Here is a 16,459-nt window from a genome sequence, read left to right as displayed (position 1 = left end):
TGGACCAGCTTTGGCAGCCACGGTGCAAAACTGTTCTGGGGGCGGGGGGAGGCTGTGTGAAAACGTTCACACCCACAGCATAATTGGGATAATTTCCCTCCACTCGTCTTTGTTTGGTATCAAGTGGCCCCATTTCATTTCTCTCTTTGGAGAGTTTTGCTCAACTGCCCTGTACGAGAAAATTGTTCTTCCCCGCTTGCCAGGTGCGCTCCCCTCCAACACCCAATTGCTTATTTCGAGGTTTTATCTGGAATTGGCGAGAAGAGCCTCCTCCTGCAGGATGAAGCAGGGCAGGCACTGGCTGAGGCTGCACAAATACTGCATGGACAAAGGAGGAGCACCCGGTGGCTCGGTCCGTTAAGCATGGGGCTCTTGATGTCACCGGGGGTCGTGGGCGCCGGGTCGGGGGATGGAGCTCAGCGTCTGCCCGCGAGGCGTCTGCAGAGACCTTCTCCCTCTGCCCCGCCCCCTGCCTGCTCACGCATGCGCACACGCGCGCTCTCCTCTCTCGAATCTTTTAAAAAATAATAAAAATAAAAATAGACAAAGGACCCATATCTCTAACCCTTCAGTTGACCATACAGGCTTGCCAACTAGAAAATCCTCCACAGGGGACTCCTTTTTGCCTCCGGCAAACTCAGCCCAAACCTCTGCAGCAAATTCACTTTAGATTTTTTTATGAAAGAGAAAGCGTGCGTGTTTTAAAACCAAGGGGGGAAAAAAAATATTTTCCTTCCCTGAAGTAAATGCACATTTTGTTCTTTGGAAAACACTGAGCACTTTCATTTAAAAATTCCTGACTATAAGTGACACTTTGCTTGTCTTTTCAGGCCATTTTAGAACAAGGGTTTAAAATAAAATGGACTACGCGAGGCAATACTTTTTTTAAATGCTGAAACTGGTGTCTGGTTTTGCGGGGTTGATGGAGACGGGCTTAGGCTTGAGAAATACAAACCCAACTTTCATTCTAGTCCAGGGACGACCTCGAAGAGGCAAACAAAAACTGCCTCAAGGTAATTCATTGGCGCCAACCTGGGATCTTCGTGATGCAAAGGTAGTTGTCCTTACTGTCCATTTACCTGCTGGAGTGCCCTTTGCATTTGAGGAGCAAAGAAGTGATTGTGTTACCATGTTTGCAAAACTCTGAGGGAAACGCAGATGAATAATTTATAGCCACCTTCACAGCAAAGAGCACATTTGTGGGAGCATCTGGAGGCTGCTGTTTGCACAGTCGGTTAACAATTCACAAGGTATGGTAGATTGCCCCCGGGAGGGTCCCCAGGGATCCCCCGATATTGTGCAATCCTTTTCCCTGGAGTGGTGGCCTGCCTGAGCAGTGACTTGCTTCTGATGAACAGAGGAGTGCTAGATGGATGATGACTTGAGACTTGGTGGTAAAGGGCAGTGAGGCCTCTCTCTCTGCCTCCTCCCTCTCCCCCTCTCTCTCTCATTCACCATCACCATTACCATCATCCGCTGGCTCTGGGGCTGCCAGGTGTGAGCGGCCCTGGGGAGAGGTCTGTGCAGCTGGCCAACTGCCTGGTAAGTGTTTTTGGAAGGGGCTGCTCTGGCCTCCTCAAGTCTCAGATGCCTGTTGTCCCAGCTGACAACTCGAGGGCAGCCTTGTGGGAGACCATGAGCCGGAACCATCCAGCCAAACGATCCATTGGCTGATTCCTTACTCACAGGAACTGTGAGATAATAAATGTTCACTGTTTTAAGATGCTAACTTTTGGGGTGACTGGCTACACAGCGGTGCATAACTAACACACAGGGGTGTTAGGTTTAGGTTTTTTTCTAGATGATTCAGCTTATAATTTATTGAGAAACTATCCCAGGCCAGACACTGCCTAAGCAGAGGTTAAAGATCCACTGAACATAAGAAACCTATATTAAGGCACACTTGGTTTCTGGGCACTATATACAAGCATACAGAGAAGGATTTTACCTTTGGAAATGTGTGTTCGTGGTAGTCATCTTTGGAAATTCAACCTACCACCTATGGTTACTACTATCAATTTGCTATTTATATATTCATGGCTCAGTAAATACTCATAGATTGAATGCTTCTCTATAAATTGTGTCCACTTATGTGCTTTGAAAATGGAGATGACAGTACAAGCCTCTGTCCCTGCCGTGGACTGAATACTTGTGTCTTTAACTGCCCCCCACTCTCCCCGATTATTATAGTGAAACCTAACTGCCAAGATGATGCTATAAGGAGATAGGGCCATAGGAGGCAATTAGGTCACGAGGGTGGGAGCCCTGGTGCATGGGATTAATGCCATTATAAAAGAGACCCCAGAGAGCTCCTTAACCTCTTCTACCGTGGGAGGGCACAGGGAGAAGACAGCCGTTATGACCTAGGAAGTGGGTTCTCACCAGATACCGAATCTGCTGGCACCTTGAGGTCAGACTTCCCAGCCTCCAGAACTGTACGAAATAAATTCCTGCTGTTTATAAGCCTCCCCGTCTAGTCTATCGTGTTATAGCAGCCTGAATGGATCAAGACACTCCTTTACTTCATATATCCACTCAATCACTAGGTCTTTCCAAATTCTCCTTTCTGAGCATCATTCATGTTCTTTCCTCTTTGCCGTCTCTTTTCCACTGTTTTAAATCAGACCATTTCATGAGCAGCAGTGCCTTACTTTCTTGGTACCCCTGCCTCTAGTCTTGCTGCCTCCCCCTCACACTCTCCCCACACGGCCAACGAAGGCATTTTTCTAATATTCAAATCCTATTCTGTTTTCATCCTTCTTAGAACCACTAGATAGTTCTTAAATTTTTGTATGGATTTGTGAGAGCTCCCTGTCCTGATATCTGCTTTTATCTCCCACCATTTCTCCTGTTGCCCTTTATACTCCAGGAATATGGAATGATTTATAATTTCCTGAATGTGTTCATCAGGCCTCTGTGTTTTAGTCCATGCTATTTCTATTGCCTAGAACATTGGTTTGTCTACTGTTAGTGGAGAACTCTCATTCCCTACTACTGAGCTTCCTTTCCATGCAAAGGGACTTTTAAAAAATATGTTTTGTTTGTTTATTTGGGCAGAAGGACAGGGAAGAGCAGGGAGCAGGGGGCCCAACATGGGGCTCAATCCCAGACCCTGAGATCATGACCTGAGCCAAAGTCAGATGCTTAACAGACTGAGCCACCCAGGCGCCCCTCCGTGTGAAGGAACTTCTATTAGTATAACACTCCTGCTCTCTCCACCCCTGGGGTTGGGGAGGGGTTATTTACCTGATTAATGAGTTTGGGAAGGAGGAATTGAACTGACCCAAGCCAATCTGGCCTTTTGTTTTGTTTTGTTTTGTTTTTAAATATTCTATTTATTTGTTTGGCAGAGAGAGATCACAAGTAGGCAGAGAGGCAGGCAGAGAGAGAGGGGGAAGCAGGCTCCCTGTTGAGCAGAAAGCCCGATGCCAGGCTGCATCTCAGGACCCTGAGATCATGACCTGAGCTGAAGGCAGAGGCTTAACCCTCTGAGCCACCCAGGTACCCCCAATCAGGCCATTCTTTAGTGGTCAGGTTCTTTTGGTTCTAGCTGAGAAAAGTAGGAATGTGAAATATACATCACTGCCACCACAACTTAGCTACTACATGGCCTATTATAATGAACAAGTCTTGGGACACCTAAGTGGCTCTGTCGGTTAAGTGTCTGCCTTTGACTCAGGTGATGATCTCAGGGTGGTGGAATCGAGCCCTGAGTTGGGCTCCCTGCTGGGCGGGGAATCTGTTCTCCCTTTTCCTCCACTTGTGCTCTCTCTCTCTCAAACAAATAAATAAAATCTTTATTTTAAAAAAGTCTTACACCAGATCCTAGCAGATGTATATGTATCAGCAAGTAGACACAAAAACAGTCATGCCTCCTGTTCTTGTAAACTTGTGCGGAAGTTCCATTCTCGGTCCTTGCACATTCCAACAAGCACCTCACAGGAAAGACTCACTCTTAAGATGAATACAACAAAATTCTGATGACGGGACTGGCCAGTCCTACGGTTTATCTCCAACTGAGTTCTCTGTGAAAAAGTGGGCATAGAACCAAGGAGGCTTTAGACCCAGGGCACTGTTCTAACAATATCAGACTGCTCGGCTTGCCAGATTCTTATACCTCATTTGTGCAAAAGCAGAAAAGCAGTTGGGTCAGTATCATCTTTCTAATCTGTCATATAAATATCTACAATCAGTCCCTTCATCAATGAAAAATTATTTCTATTGTATTTGTTAACAAATCCTCTGGATATAGCTTTAGATAACAGTATTTGTAGTACTTAAACCTGTTCGGAATGTGCATTCCTGATTAGGTGTTTAAATGTAACCAGCCACCTCTAGGGATTACAGTTCATTTATGCATCTCTCTGTTTATACCATATAGGCAATAGTGGACATGCTTCATCCAATCACTACTTCTTGGAAGCAAGCTGCCCCGAGGGAGCCCCCATTCTCTTCCAAACTCCAGACGCAAGTTCTGTCCCTGCAGCGGCCACGGTCTGCCTTGGTCCAGGGATGCTGGGTGGGTGGGTCCGTCTAATTCCGGTATTCAGCCCTGGGAAGGCTGTTTGTTGGCAGGTGTAAGCCACATTCTCCAACATCCATTGTGCCAGGGATAAAGTTAATATTTTGGTCTTTAACTGCCAACTTCTTTGTCTTACTTTACAAGGAATTCATATCTCAAGTTGGGGAAAATTATTGACTGGGCCCTTTCAAACACTCTAACTCCAAACTGACGCGCTCTTGGCCCCCTCTGAGAAGCCTTTCATGAGTCGTCTGGGGAGACCTATGAACTCCTGCCTATTGACGTCTGACAGAAACCTGCTACAGGGTAGGTACTCAGTGAATGTTTGTTTAATGAATGAGTCATTGTTAGCAGGTCAGGCTCCTCAAGAGGCTTTTTAAGAGGATTGGTCAATGGTTGTGACCTCATTAACAACCTGCTTGAAACAACTGAGATAGCCAACCTCCGATGATTCAGACAAACACGAAGAATTTCCTAGAAACAATGTCTCCCACAACTTTAGGCTTTGTTGATTTAACATTTGTTTCCATATTTGTCTTTTCCATTATTCATTGAATACCAACTATATATATTTTTTCACCTGCAAAAGGTAGATACAGCATGTGAACTTCACCATTTATTCAATTGTGCATGGGGCCTGGACAAGGATGAGGCCAGTGAGGCACTCACCTCAGGAGGAAAATTTAAGGGAGAGGGGAGGAGACACCAAAAAGTTCAATAATCAAGAAAAATAGCATTTTAATGTAATAATCTTAAGAAATCAAAATTAACGCAAAAAATCCATGATGACTACTAAAATATTTGTTTGTTTGTTTACTTATTTAGTTTTTTTAGAGATTGCACGTGCATGAGTGGGGAGTGGTGTGGAGAGGGAAGAGGGAGAGAAAGAATCTTAAGCAGGTTCCCCGCCCAGTGCAGAGCCAGATGTAGGACTCGGTCTCACAACCTTGAGATCATGACCTGAGTTGAAATCAAGAGTCAGACCCTCAGTCAACCGAGCCACGTAGGCATCCTAAAATATCAATATTTTAAAGACTGGATCACTACCTCTGACCATTCCTTTTGCCTCAGGCTCCAACATAGCTCGGCAGGGCATTGCTACTGACCTTGATTTTAATTTTTCAAAAAACATTGCTTTAAGGTGTTATCCATCTTGATTGTTGAGGCTTTTTTTTTTTTTTTTGAGCCCTCTTAAATTTTGCACTGTGGGTGAGTGCCTCCATCTCCTCACCTAAGCCCTGGTCCTGTCACATACATTGAGTGAATGTCTGTCCTTTGCTAGATACACACGGTCAGGACGAAGCAGCCTTTTCTTTCAAGGAGCTCACAGCTTCATTTGGAAAAACAAGCAGAAATTAATTCGGACTGTGTGAAAGTGTTGGGACAGAGCTACACAATGAAAGCAATGAGATCAGATGCGATCATACGTACAAAAATCCCAGCATTTCATCCCAAGCTAGATGCCCTGGGTTCAAGCCCTGCGTCTGCTGGCTATAACTAGCCACGTAATCTTGCACAACCTATCCTCGAACTTCTCTGTCCTTTGCTTTCCTCATTTGTAAGAGCGAGAATAATAATCACGCCTACTTTCTAGGGTTGTGGGGACGAACTAAGCTAAGCCACCTTGAGTCTTGAGAATGGAACCTGGCATGTGATGAGAAGTCAGCCTTATTAGCTATAACTAGAAAAGGCTCGTTTTGCAGCATGGAGAAGCTGTAACAGATAAAAATTAAAGCACAGTCTCTTCTAGGCAAGCTGGTAGGGATTATGGTGATTTTTATCTTTGTCTGACTGATCACTTACTGTCCCAAGCCACATTTCGTTAGTGCCAGGTGAGCAGGAAAAGCTTCTTTCATCTTTGGCAGTTCTTCCAAATTCAGTAGACTGTGACTGGATAATTTGGAAAGTTAATGGACAACTCCTGGCTCAAGTACAAATATACAAGTCCTCATCATTTTTTTCCCTGAGCCTTTGATACAAAGAACAACAGGTGGACGCTGTAATATTCCCCCCCCCCCCCCTTAGAATATACAAGGAGAGGCGTCTGGGTGGCTCAGTGGGTTAAGCCTCTGCCTTCGGCTCAGGTCATGATCTCAGGGTCCTGGGATTGAGCCGGCATCAGGCTCTCTGCTCAGCAGGGGGTCTGCCCCCCCACCCCCGTTCCGCCCCACGCCTGCCTCTCTGCCTACTTGTGATCTCTCTCTGTCAAATAAATGAATAAAATCTCTTAAAAAAATATATCTACAAGGAATCTTTTATTCACATTGTTTCAGAGGGAGACTGATACGAGCCCTTTGAGGTGGGTAGAAATGGCTTTCTAGCACCTTACAAAATCCTGTGAACAGAAGCACACAGTGAAACTGGGAAGAACACTTCTACTTTTTATTGAACTGAAGAAGTACAAGACGATAATTTGCTTTTTCAGCTTATCAAGACTCCACAACCTCTAGTTTGGGCCAACTGGATGTTCTGAGGGGGTCTAAAAGGGCACAATTTCTGCTTCCCAAATTTTTTAATATAAACCTGTCTACTCTGGTGTTGTAAAAAGGTCCCACTATCTAAAAAGTACTTCTGTTTTCCCAATTATCTAGAAATCTACATATGGACTGAGTGATAGATAAGGTTTATGAATTGTTATTCATTTTATTAACTGTGATAATAGCATTGTGGGGTATAAGACAATCTTTTCCTTCCTTCCTTCCTTCCTTCCTTTTGAGATGCACATTAAAGTGAAAGGATGAGAGATTTGCTTTAGAGAAAACTTGGTGGATAAAACAAGATTAGCAAAATATTGGTTGTTGCATCTGGGGTAAGTACAAAGTGATCACTTGTAGTCTCCACTTGTATGTAGTTTTGGAATTTTTCCCAATAAAAAGCACATTTTTCTGTTTTTAGGCACTTGGCCAGCTGGGCAACAGGCTGGCACTCTCTCTTCCTCAAAGGTGTAAGGTGGTTTCTCCTGACTGTCCACAGGTGTGGCTTCTCCTGACTGTCCACAGGTGTGGCTGAGATAAAGACCCCTCCGCCCAGGAAGCGCCCAGCGGGGCCCTAGGCAGAGGGCGGGGCTCTCAGAGTGGCCAGAATTCCTGCACGGGTAACCTACCAGTGCCCCCCACCCCGCCCCCAGCAGTCTTATCTATCTACGCTAGGGTGCTGTTCAGATCATCACCTCTACTCTGAGAATCCAGTGGAGAAAAAACACCTGTTCCAGATTGTTCCCATTAAGATGTAAATATCTCCTTCGAGTGGTTAACTCAGGGAGCTATTATGAACACTTAACACCTCAGGTGTTTCAGTAATAAGCTCTGGTGACTCTGACAGCTCGGTGACACCTCCCTCAGCTGCTGAGTGAGTTTTAGACCCTGGCTGAGACTGGGCGATAAGGCCTTGGGGTGGGGGGGGAGATAGGTCAGTGGGGGGGGGGGGGGGGCAAGAAGCTGGTTGCTGGGCTCCAGAATGAGGAGGTCTGAAAGGAAGAGGGAAGAAAGAAGCCCAGAAGCTAGAGCCTGGTGGTGGTGGTGGGAGGAATCATGGGCTGGGGTGTTCCCGGGAAACCCAAAAGGAAAAAGTCACACCTCTGATCCCCCTCAGAAGCAAGCTTTTTCTAGGCACCACATAGCTCTGTGGTGTCATAGTTCCACACGTAGAAGGGATTTGTTGAAAACCTGCCTAGGGCTTCTTTATATACACCTGAAATTAACCAAGTTTTAAAAGAACTGTGCTCAGGGGAATAGTTACTTTGAATCAAATACCCCAAGTGAATTTTTACCCCTTTGTCATAATTTCACTGAGACCCAGGGGTGGTGGGAGGCACACCAGCTCTGGACTGATCTTCTTTAGAGATTTTCTTTTGATATAAGGAAGGAATACATTTCTAGCCCTTCAAGCCCCAGTTGTTTTTTATTTCAGTAATTCACTACTGAGCTGGATCCTAACTGATTCAGAATTCTACCAAGACTGGGAAGATCCTGGCGTTGAGTCCAGCTCTAAGGCTGCACCAGACACTTTGAAGTGAGCCAGGGAAGCTGAGGTCTTTCTAAGCCAAAGGACACAAACGAAGTCCACAAAGTCTCAGGAATTGGAATGAGCCCAAAAGGAGCAAACGGAAGGTTGGGGGGTAAGCTAAGAGTCCCTTCTATACCTTGCCTTGTTAAGCACAGTGCGTGAAGGTAGTTTGCCTTAAAGGTAGAGAAGGTAGGAAAGAGATTAGAAGGTAGGATTGTGAAGACTTTATGACCAATTAGGCCTCAGAGGTGAAGAGGAGGAAGAGTGAAGGAAGGATCACCCTAGATTTCTGGCTTGGGAACCTGGATGGATAATGCGCCATTTTGAGGGAGGGCACTCAGGGGAGAGAGAAATTTAGAGAGAAGATAATGTTTGGAGAGGTAAGTTTTGGACCTGTTGGGTTAACATGCTCGGGAGACCCAAATAGAGATGTTCATTAAGCTTTTGGGTCTAGAATCCACCAAAAAAAGAGCAGGACTAGAAAAGTCAATCCAGATTAGTCCGTCCATGGCTGGAATTTGGTGGCCAGGGTGTATTGAGGTTGATGAGGAGATTGTGTGGGATGAGAAAACCCCAGCTGACAGATTACCAATATCTAAATACAGGAAAAAAGATGAGAAGAAGAATGGGAAGAAGTGGCAAGAGAAGAGGACAGAAGACAAGTGGGGTGGTATGTTCTAGAATCCAAGGGAAGAAAGAATTTCAAAAAGAGTCACAAGTAATGTGAGACAACCCACAGAAATGTCTAATATAGCAAATGCTGTTCACGCCAAGCCCATATTCCCATAGCCCTTATTAGTATAAGCAGCCGCACTTCCAAGTACCAGACCCGCATCCCTTTGATTCTGGACTTTTTCTGGTTTCCAGAGCCTGCTCTGCCCACCGACAGCAGGCTGGGAGTGCCAGGGAGTTAAGGCACCCCGCTCCCCCTAAGCGACCTTCCACCCATGATTGACAGAAGTTGGTGTATGACTTACTCCAGCTCCTTGACCCGTGGGCGACAGAACTCTGAGATGCATGTTCTACGCCATTTCCCAGAGTTCCCTGGAGCGAGAGTAAACTCTGGTTGCCCATAGCGCTAACTGGTGTGATAACGCACACTCTGTTGAAGCCCTTCCCTTACATTTTCACTTCTTCGCTCCTTTACCTATATTTCCTGGGCTCATCTCCCAAATAAACTACTTACGCTGAAGTTCTTGTCTTAGAATTTGCTGCCAGGGGAACCCAAAATAAGATATCTAGAAAGATAAGGCCTGAGAAACATCCACTGGATCAGACCGTTTGATTGGTGACTTGAATGAGGTATTTGCAAAGGAATAGAGGGGGGCCTGATGCCGCATTTCAGGGAGGTGAGGAATGAATGGGAGAGGAATGGTGAAGAAAGCAAGCCAGAAGCTAAGCTACCAACAGAAGACGCATAGTCATGACATTGTTTCAGTTCAATATGATTTCATGCCCCTCCCTAACAGGACTCTCCTAGTTTGGGGGCTGTTCTTTCTCCCACTCTGTCTTGTATTGGAGAGTGGTCGTGCCTGGCTGCCCCAGGAGAAGTTAACAGGCCAGCTCCCTCCCCCTGATGGAGGCTAGACCTAGGCTAGATCATGGAATACCCTCACCCAGGTCTTTGAAACCTCAAGAATTTGAAGACTGGTTAGGGACCAGGGTTTTCCAAGCCTTCTTTTTGTCTCCCAAATCCTTGCAACAAATTAACTTTTGTTCAAGATTGCCAGAGGCAGTCTCCACCGCCAAGAATCCTGATTAATACAAGAGGGCTCTAAGTAAAGATTTTGGCACAGTGAGAGCAATTTGTTCCTACTCCGATTTTTTCTTTTTTTATGATTTATAATCTAAAGCTAGTTTTGTTGTACTTTAGTGTTTTTCTCTTTTTTCCAGCTTTATTGAGAGATGATTGACATGTAATGTTGTGTGAATATATATAGTGAAATGATGATCATAATAAGGTTAGTTAACACAACTGTCACCTCTCCCAATTATCTTTTGTGTTGTCTGTATGTGTGTGTCTGTGTCTGGTGAGAATATTTGTGATTTACTCTTAGCAACTTTTAAGTATATAATACAGTATTATTAACTATAGTCACTAGGCTCTGATTAGAACCCCAGAAATTATTCATCTTATACCTGTAAGTTTGTACCCCTTGACCAACATCTCCCCATTTCTCCCACCCTTTGTAGCCCTTGGCAACCACCATGCTCTACTATTTCTGTGAGGTCAGCTTTTTTAGATTCCACACGTAAGTAAAGTCATACAGTATGTGTCTTTCATTGTCTGTCTACATTTCACTTAGCATAATGACCTCAAGGTCCATCTGTGTTGTCACAAATCGTAGTATTTCATATAGATAGATAGATATAGATATAATCACATCTTTACCCATTCACCATCCATCAGTGGACACTCAGGTTATTTCCAAGTCTTGGTTTTTATTAACAATGTTGCCTGAACATGGGGTGCAGATATCTCTTTGAGATAGTGATTTAATTTCCTTTAGATAGATACCGAAATGTCAGATTGCTGGGTCATAGGGTAGTTAATTTTTTTTTTTTTTTAATTTCTTGAGGAGCCTCCATATTGTTTGCCAGAGTGGCTCAACGAATTTACATTCCTACCAGTATTGCAAGAGGGTTCCCTCTTCATATCCTGGAAACGCTGTTATCTCTGGTCTTTTTGATAATAGTCATTCTGACATGTGTGAGGTAATATCTCATTGTGGCTTTGATTTGCATTTCCCTGATGATTTGTGATATTGAGCATCTTTTCATGTACCTGGCTTCTTTGGAAAAATATCTGTTTGGGTATTTTGCCCATTTTAAAATCAGATTATTTGTTTTTTTATGCAATTGAGTTGTATGAATTCCTTATATATTTTGCATGTTGACCCCTTATCAGATGTTTTGCAAATATTTTCTCCCATTCCACAGGTTGTCTTACCATTTTGTTGCTTCTTTCTTTCCTTTTTTTTTTTTTAAGATTTTATTTATTTGGGGCACCTGAGTGGCTCAGTGGGTTAAAGCCTCTGCCTCCGGCTCAGGTCATGATCTCGGGGTCCTGGAATTGAGCCCCACGTCGGGCTCTCTGCACGGCAGGGGGCGTACTTCTTCCTCTCTCTCTCTCTACACCTGCCTCTGCCTACTTGTGATCTCTGTCTTTCAAAGAAATAAATAAAATCTTTTTACAGAGAGAGAGGGAGATCTCAAGTAGGCAGAGAGGCAGGCAGAGAGAGAGAGAAGAAGGGAAGCAGGCCCCCAGCCGAGCAGAGAGCCGGACTCGGGGCTTGATCCCAGGACCCTGAGATCAGGACTTGAGCGGAAGGCAGAGGCTTAACCCACTGAGCCACCCAGGAACCCCTATTTCTTTTGTTGTGCAGAAGTTTTATAGTTTGATATAGTCCCACTTGTTTATTTTTGTTTTTTATCCTCTTGTTTTGTTGACTATAGTTTTGGTGTTCTATCCAAAAAGTTCCTTGCTAAGGCCTATGTCAAGGAGCTTTTCCCCTATGTTTTCTTCTAGGAGTTTTATGGTTTCAGGTCTTACATTTAAGTCCTTAATCCATTTTAAATTAGTTTTTGTGTATGGCATAAGATAGGGGTATAATTTCATTCTTTTGCATGTGAATATCCAGTTTTCCCAGCACCACTTATTGAAGAGACTACTCAGATTTTTTTTTCTTTTTCTTTTTTAAAGATTTTATTTATTTATTTGATACAGAGAGAGAAAAAGAGAGAGCACCAGCAGGCGAAGTGTCAGGCAGAGGGAGAGGGTGAAGCAGACTTCCCACTGAGCAGGGAGCCAGATGTGGGACTCAATCCCAGGACACTGGGATCATGACCTGAGCTGAAGGCAGACGCTTAACGACTGAGCTACCCAGGCCCCCTTCTATTTAATTTTTCAGATGATGGTTGAAGTTCACGGAACCGACTTCATAATCCACTACTGGACTCCAGTGTGCCATTCGAAAACACTGAATGAGGAACTGTACAAAGCCATGTGCTTTGAGAGTTGGAGTGAAGAGGGGTGATGTGGGAGTGCCTGGCTTCAGACACAGGCAGAGATGAAGGCTGTATCAGTCCTCTCGGGCTGCTGTAACAAAGTACCGCAGACTGGGTAGCTTAAACGACAGAAGTTTATTTTCTCACAGTTCTGGAGGCTGAAAGTCCAAGATCAAGGTGCCAACGGGGCTGTTTTCTGCCAAGACCTTTCTCCTTGGCTTGCGGATGACTGCCATCTTGCTGTCTATTCATAGGGTTGCCCATTTGGTACCTCTTCCTCTTATGATGATACCAGTCATAAGAGAGGAGGGCCCCACCCTAACAGCATCATTTAAACTTAATCACCTCCTTAAAGACCTTAACTACAGTTTAATATCATCACATTCTGAGGTACAAGTGATTGGGATTTTAACAGGCATTAACTGGGGACCCAATTCAACGCATAACAGAGAGAGGACAGGAGGGCATGAGCCTCGATGGTCTTCAAGGTAATGGTGAGGCTGTGAGTGTTGGAGGAGGAGGGTGGCTCTTGTTGGCAGCACTCAGAGTTTGAGGGCCCCTCTTCTCTCCCACTCTTTGAGATTTAGAGGCCAGCAATGTACTTGTCCTTGGCTTATCACTATCTGGTCTCCATTTCAAGCTGGACGTGTTTTGTTGTATTGTTTTTTTAAGATAGTAGAAGCATGAATGTGTTTATGTGCTGGCATAAGGAGCCTATGAGAATTTTTAAAAATTGCTTTTTTGGAGGATTTTAATGATTTTATTAACACAAATGTGACATGCACAGAAGTTGTCTGTTTATTCATTTTCTTCACTGAGTTGCTGACGTTGGGACTGGTGACTCTGATGGCCAGCTGGGCTACTCTTTCCACAATGGCTTTGTGGTTCTTACAGGAGACACTGTGAGCAATCTCCGCACAGTGAGATTTTTCACACACCAATGGCACCTCAAGCTCCTTGACATGGTGGACTAGGGACTTCCAGAAGCCACTGGGCCTCATGTGCTTTCTTTCTTGTCACTCCCATAACCACTTTTGGGCATCAAGATCTGGCCCTTGACTCTTTTGCGTACCCTGTTGTCGATGCCTCTGTGTTTTCATCTGTTGCACTTGATTTTGACACATTGGTCACGGTGGTGCCAGATGAACTTCTTGGTCCTCTTTTTTATACACACACACACACACACACACACACACACACATATTAAAGATTTTATTTATTTATTTGACAGACAGAGATCACAAGTAGGCAGAGAGGCAGGCAGAGAGAAAGGGGGAAGCAGGCTCCCTGATGAGCAGAGAGCCCGATGCGGGACTCGATCCCAGGACCCTGGGATCATGACCTGAGCCGAAGGCAGAGGCTTTAACCCACTGAGCCACCCAGGCGCCCCTTGGTCCTCTTTTTTAATGATCTTGGGCTTCACCAGCAGTCTGAGGGCAGCCATGATGCTGAATAGGAGACGGCTGCCATCTCTGTAGGCAGTGCCAAGGAACACAAAAATTACTTTTCTTTGTTAGCTATTCAAGCTACAGCAAATGAAACAATTTGGGGATTGGGAGATGAAGGGAAACAAAAATTCAGGGAGGAGAAATTGTACCATAAAGCTGGAGATGCTGATGGCTGTGCCCCAAATCTTTTGGTTCTTATATATTTAATAAGTACCTATGAGATACAGTGTACCTTTATGTTTAGGCAGGGGGAAGAAGTGAATGCAATTAAAGCCATAACTGCGGGTGCCTGGGTGGCTCAGTGGGTTAAAGCCTCTGCCTTCAGCTCAGGTCGTGATGGGATGGAGCCCCACATCAGGCTCTCTGCTCAGCAGGGAGCCTACTTCCCTTCCTCTCTCTCTGCCTGCCTCTCTGCCTACTTGTGATCTCTGTCAAATAAATAAATAAAACCCTTAAAAAAAACATAATTGCAATAATAGTTGAATGGAAAAAAATGCATTATTTTGACTTTGTGCAAAGCAACAATACAAAACTTAATATGTGCGTGGTAATGGTTTTTAGACTAAAGAAAAAATGAGAGCATAAATACGTTACAAATAAATTCCTGCTTTAGAGTGAAAAGAAGTTGATTAGGTTCAAGTAGCAGATTCTGAATTTAGACTCTAAATGTATACGCTTGCGTATATTCATATCTAACAAAATCCTCACAGTTGCACTTGGCTTATAGATCAATTTTTGATTCAAGGTTCACTTCCAAATGAGAACTGCAAGTTCTTCTGCAACTGGACAGGGAGGCTGTCTGGTCTCAATAAGCTATTTTGAGAACATTTGAAGACCAGAACAGCATTTTTTTTTGCAAACATTAATTTGCCACATCATACAAAATTATTCCTCTTGGACCACCTGTATCAGGATGGTACCATCTCAGTTTTCCAGATATGAAATAGCTCAGTTCTCTCCCTGAGGCTGTGTAAAAGCACCAGTGGCCCAAGCTGACGCCAAATTAAGCAGTCCACTGGTTCTCATCCAACACAGCTAAACCAGATGGGCCGCTTCAGCGACTTCCAGGCCAATTCCATCTATTTTTCAACCCACATTTAATAGATTTGTGCATCGCCTGCCTTTTAGGAGGGAGAAAAAGAGCACATTTTAAATACCTCCCTCTTGTAACTATAAAATAAGACCTCCAAGTTCATAGAAAATGGAAAAGAAATAAAAATGAAATATAGGGCATTCATAACCCTGCTTTAAGGCTCTAACATATTTTTTTCCAAAATCTGGAAGGCATTTTTTTTTAAGATTTTATTTATTTATTTGACAGACAGAGATCACAAGTAGGCAGAGAGGCAGGCAGAGAGAGGAGGAAGCAGGCTCGGGGCTGAGCAGAGATTCCCATGCGATGCGGGGCTCGATCCCAGGACCCCAGGATCATAACCTGAGCCGAAGCAGAGGCTTTAACCCACTATAATGAAAATCGTCTTCTATATACACAGATTCTTTTCATCCTTCATTACTTAAGATTATATCTAACACGATTAAAACTCTTCCCAAGCATTACTTTCATGGCTACTAGATATTTCTTTGTATGAATCCAGTAGAAAGAGGGAGACAGCTCCCTCTTTCTTAAGCTGAGAAGGTAGTCCAAAAACAAGCCAAGGTAGATGAGTGATATGTCAAAAGGCCAAGCTAGTCATCAGGACAAGAGCCCAGGAGAAGGTACAAAGCTGGTGGTTGATAAGCCATGGTGAAGAATGTCGGGAAGGAGAGAATTTGTTCTACTCCTCTCAGAATCTCTCTCTCTCTCTCTTTTTCTTTTTAAGATTTTTAATTATTTGTCAGAGAGAGAGATTGAGCACAAAGAGGGGGAATGGCAGGCAAAGGGAGAAGCAGGCTCCCTGCTGAGCAAGGAGCCCAATGCAGGGCTCCATCCCAGGACCCCAGGATCCCGACCAAAGTCAAAGGCAGATGCTTAACCGACTGAGCCACCCAGGCACCCCTTCTCTCTTGGAATCTCAAGCTGTGTTGCTGAAGCCACTTTATCACACCAAATGCTTTCTTCTCTAGGATCAGTTATTTTTCAGGGGCTGTATGATCTCTCCCTACAAGCTGGCTTATGTTGGCATCCTCTTTCTCCCTACCACGTCTTCCTGTATAATCTAAACTGCAGCTGTGGGCTTGAGTTAATGCTTTTTCTGCTCCAGTACCCATGAGTATGAGTAAATTCAGACCTATCCTCCAAGGATGGGAACATGCCACATATTTGCATTTCTGTTCTGGCCCAGCCAGGGTCTCTGCTGCAATGATTTAGCTGTTTTCCTGGAAAGGGAGTTTAGAGCATTTCATGATTATAAATAATACTGTAGTAGCATCTTTTTTTTTTAAGATTTTATTTATTTATTTGAGAGAGAATGAGTGAGATAGAGCATGAGAGAGAAGGTCAGAGGGAGAAGCACACTCTCCAAGGAGCCGGGAGCCC

The 16,459-nt window shown here is 44.3% G+C and overlaps 1 pseudogene; it reads right to left on the bottom strand.

The window, feature by feature from the left end:
* Positions 1 to 243: 243 nt before the first annotated feature.
* On the bottom strand, positions 244 to 13,979 carry LOC116583504 (annotated as a pseudogene).
* Between the last annotated feature and the right edge of the window lie 2,480 nt (positions 13,980 to 16,459).

Source organism: Mustela erminea, chromosome X (genome assembly GCF_009829155.1).
Source record: "Mustela erminea isolate mMusErm1 chromosome X, mMusErm1.Pri, whole genome shotgun sequence".
Classification (NCBI taxonomy): domain Eukaryota; kingdom Metazoa; phylum Chordata; class Mammalia; order Carnivora; family Mustelidae; genus Mustela; species Mustela erminea.
The sequence above is the reverse complement of the archived record's forward strand: the minus strand, read 5'-3'. Positions and strand labels throughout refer to the sequence as shown.